Consider the following 5,000-nt stretch of genomic DNA (forward strand, 5'->3'; position numbering starts at 1 on the left):
AGTTAGCAGCATTTCTTTCCTGGAATGCTCCACATTGCTGAAGTGTGCCTTTCTTTGTTAGAATGCAACAATTGGCCTGAAAGGGCGCCTCAGCAATCAAACGCATTAAGACCCAGATGAGAAGCAGAATCAAAGATAATATGCTTGAGGTACTGATGCAGATTTCTATTAACGGTCCAAAGGTAAAGGAATGCACCCGTGCTGAAAAGGAGTCAGTCCAACAGTGGTTAAAGGAGAGGCCTAGAAGAAAGCTGGCCAAGAAGACTACAACTGGTAATCGTAACATGTCTACAGTCTCAACGAATGATGCTGCAGTTCAAGTAAAGACTTCTGAAACTGAAGATGAAAAGGCTGAGAATATTGATGATGACGAAGTAGTTCAGATTGAGGAAAAATATCAGCTTCAACTTGAGCTTAATGTTGCTATTGCAGTGATGAAACTACCAGATGGTGGAGACAGTGACTCAGATAGCGCTTTTGAGTCAAACAACGATTACGACTTATCTGTAGTAATAGTGTGGCAAAGTGTTAGATTGCTTCGTCCTGGCTAACATGTCCTTGGCTAGCAGTTCGTCATTTATCCAATGCTGCAGTAGTTTAAATACCTTTTTAGGTAACAATCACTTTTTAGTAGCTTTTAAAAGTCATAGCAACAGGTGGAAACTGATCAGTAATGGATGCTAGTGACCATAGACTGGTAGTAAGACAACAACAAAGCAAGATAACCTTTCATTCTATTTCTGAACATTGTTTTCCTTCTACATTTGATGTAATACATCTGCACTTCATCTATGCATCTGCAAATGCTTCACGTTGCTGTATTCTGTGTGTCATGAAAAAATCCCAAGATTCAGTATTCCATGGTTGATGTTACCTTTTTATTAAAATTGAACTTCACCTGAAAACTAAATACAGTTGTCACTAACGCTGTCATTACTTAATATTTTAGTACTGAATTTGATGCCAGAATGAAGGAAAAGGCATTTCTAGGCTTCTAGATTCCAAAACACAGGACTACAAGTCTGAGCCCCACCTACTTTGATACAAAACCAAAACATTAAAAAGTAAAAATACATCAAATGACAAAACTGTGAATTAAAAAACAGTTAATTATACAAACTCTCTTTCACCTTTTAAAGTGAGGTGACTTTATAATCACCTTGAGGCTGACTGAAAATGTGTAGTATTCAACAATGTCATCTTCCTGTAAGCGCGCGCTTTATAAGAAGTGTTCGTTTCACTCTGATCCTCTTGTTTTCAGAGCTTCTGGTTCTGCATGAATATATCATCAAAGAAATGGAAGAAGACAAACAAGGAAAACTGGATTCCTTCTCCTCTTCCGGCTCTGCTTCAAGGTAAGATGATGTTAAACTGAACAAATCACCATTTGGGCTTCAACATTTCTTTTTGAAATCGACCACTGGGATGATGCCTAAGTGATTTTAATAGCGCAAGATGCATGTGGCCTAGTAGTTGTCACGCAAGGACTTGCTGTTGTTGAACTTTAAAAAGAAATGCACAAAAAAGTTGGCTATTTGTTAACTACAAACTTACACGTTAATAGACCTTATTCACTATGGCCGCCATGTTGGATTTGCTATTATTATGTAAATTAGCTACACACTTCTGAGGGGGCAAACAACACAAGTTCGAGAGATTTTAATGAACATCTTAGCCACCCAGACGATTCATTGAATGTTTTTCACTTAAGTAAAATACAATGATTACACAAGTTACTTCAATGTTTTTTTTAGTGAAAAACGAGGAGATAACGAAGTAGAAAGTCAAAATGTCAAAGGCAATCAAAGATATAAAAATTATCATAAATGGGACTTAATTCTAAGTTCTAAAATGTACTTTTAGAAATGTTATTTCAATATTTCAATGAGCCGATTTTCCGCAATTTGCCCCCCAGCATAACACATGGCTAATTTGCATGACAATTTGAAAACCAACATGGCGGCTATCGTGAATAAGGCCTGTTGGGTCTTCCTCTCACTTGTTCATGCAAAAAATACGTATCAGTCGTACAGGGCTTGTATACATTCCAGTCATCGCTTTGTCGGACAGAAATTTGGTTCGTGCGTGTACTCTTTATCAGAGCAGAGAGTTATGTGTTATTTTTTCAAGGCAATGCTGTTGGTTCAAGAGAAAATGTGTTACGTTCTTGACAAGTTCTTGCCGCCATGTTTACCTCTTGCCTCTTGGTCACGAGCTTCTTTCACCTGTTCCCAGTCTTACTCAATGTCTCTTTTTTGTCATGCCAATAGTCACGAATGAAATATATGAAATTAATCATATACTGAACTGCGGACACGAAATCAATTAAAGCTATGATCCTCGCAGTTATAGACGCAATTTTAGCAATTGCGTAGAGAAGCTTGAAAAATTCAGGACTTCAACGGGGTTTAAACACGTGACCTCGCGATACCGGTGCGACGCTCTAACCAACTGAGCTATGAAGCCACTGATGTTGGTAGCTGGTCATTTGTGGGCCCTAATTTTCCCGTGAGGAATGAATCAATAAATGAAATGACTCACGTCGGCTGTGAAAAGAGATGCAAGGCGAGAGAAGAAGAGGAGGCTCTTTATAAAGCTTGTGATCTTCCTGATGTGCCTGATGATGTTGATGAATTTGATGATGAGGGCTTTGAAGACGATGAGTTTTATGAATGAATGACTGTTAAATGATCCCATGTAGAATCTACAGTAAAGCTAAGTTATTGTCAATGTTTTTACATAAAGCATTTATAGACACAGACAGTTAAAAATGTATTGGCGTTTAGAACAGTGTGGTCTTTGTACTGACTGACTGTTAAGCAAGACATTTCAGAATTTTCTTGTGAAAGTGAAGTACAGTAGCTCAGAGTTATCAATTTTAAGGAGTTAAGTTTAAATTCGTTGCAGTCCTGTTTTGTCATGATAAAAGCATATAAGAATGGAAAATGACTCTTGGAAACTTGTCAGAGTCTTCCCAATGCTATAGAGAAAGGGGACAGTAGTGGCATTTGATTTACTTCATGTAAAAGTTGCATTAAAATTAAAACGTATTTGGAAAATTTTGTGTTGTTTCCCAAAACCCTTATCCCCCTGCCCCACCCTTTCTCATTGATACTAACACCAGTAAATGTTTGTCCCCCACCTAATTGAAAAATTAGTGACAGCCCTGGTTACAGCCGCCTACTTTAATAGGGTTTGCTGCTTACTTCATAACTTATTGAAGCCCCTGCTCTTGGTGTACAAGACAAATAAACCTTTCAAGATGGCTTCCAAAAAAAGGACATTACGATGTTACATGTTTACCACAGATCTACGACTAAAATCATGTCACCACACCATTACCTTTCCTGCTTAATCTTTATGAACCATAACTTTGTAGTATTCATCAAGACAACATGTGTTAAATGCTTACTGCTATTTTCATAATTCCGCAGAATCTTACCTTTAACTGCCAAGTGCCAAGCGCCAAGCGCCAAACTGCATTTTGGCTTCAATAAATCAAATTTCCGAACATAGCCGGAAAAAATCTGCTCCACCTCCGCCTCTGGAGAGTGAATTAAAGTTTTTGTTTAGTTCACAGTTCGAACACCATTATGATATGTTTTTAGAAATTCTTCAGTAAAAGGATTTGTACAGATTCCATTTCTTTCCATTGGCATCAAATTCAAATGTAGGAATGTACCACGGGAACCAAAGATGCTGATTGGTGTGTTATGTCACACATCCATTGATTTAGTTATCTGTGGTTGGTGTCGGAAGTTTGATTGATGAAAGCCAAAACACAGTTTGGCTGTTGGCACTTCCAAGATGAATTCCACAGAATCATGAAAATTGCAATAAATTACTTACTGAATCGCAAATGTATTGTGATGCAGCAGTCATGCTGTAGCCTCGTGAAACTTGGTAGCAACACTAGTAAAAGCACCCAAACTCAGCTCATCTCCATCTGAAGCTCACATAATCCACCTTGCACATGTAAGACACTGATTCTAATGGACTGAGCGTTGCATTACCATAATCGATGGCCTTCCTGCTGTAAAATTTTACGATTTTCCTACCATTCTTCGGAGACAACACCATGATTGGCAAAAATTTGTTCTAAAACGTCTTAACGCTATGGATTGTGGGATTTTTCTCCACGGACTATGCAGGCCCCCAGTGGATTTCATGTTTAAATGATTGTTTTTATGGCCTGATTCATCCATAGTGTGTAATACCCTATTGCATGAAAATCAGGATCACAGTAGATGCCACACCAGACAAAGCCAAATCTGATAGGTTTGGAGTTGTATTCGATTTTATAAAAGATCTCCAACTTGTGCCAACTGAGTGATGTTATGAAACATCACTTCACATTGTTGCTGAATTTTTTAAGTTTATGAAATCATATGGTTGGGTGGCTTCTAATGTAAGCCAATGCATTCTGCCCTTGCAGATAGACTGAAAAGAATAATACAATACAATACATACTTCATTGACCGCTCCCCAAAGGGGCTTTTCGGGGCCAATGAAACACAATCAACAAAACGACAAAACACAACAAATGCAACTGTTAAGAATCCCAACTGGCCGGAGGCAAACCATTTGGCTATTTACAAGTGCAGCTAGGAAGTTAAACCAGGGACTACCAAGAACAAATTCAGCGAGTGGTCAGAGCGGGTCTTGCCCCGGGATCTCCAGATGTCAAGGGAAGTGCCCTAAGCACTCGGCCACACTGCCTCCTCCACAATTTTGTACATAAGCATGAAAAAGGTTCATTTTAAAAGACAAAGATCAGTAGCACAGTCCACGTGCACAAACACACAGAAGCAAACACGAACAAAAAAAACTCTGATACTTTTAGAGCTACAATGCCGAGACTTGGCACACATAAAAAGGACATAATACTCCACAAGTTTGTGTAATATCATGGATTTTTATCGAATTCTAACTTTTTTACAAATTTAATTTTTCCAAAAATATGCATAATTTAGGGCGTCACGCATAACATTCCCATGCAC

General features: G+C 38.4%; 1 pseudogene; it reads left to right on the forward strand.

Annotated features, from left to right (window-relative positions):
* The first annotated feature begins 4,916 nt into the window (after positions 1 to 4,916).
* The window catches only part of LOC138051424 (uncharacterized), a 3,726-nt pseudogene continuing 3,642 nt past the window's right edge, over positions 4,917 to 5,000 (forward strand).

This window comes from Montipora capricornis, chromosome 1, assembly GCF_036669925.1.
Source record: "Montipora capricornis isolate CH-2021 chromosome 1, ASM3666992v2, whole genome shotgun sequence".
NCBI lineage: Eukaryota > Metazoa > Cnidaria > Anthozoa > Scleractinia > Acroporidae > Montipora > Montipora capricornis.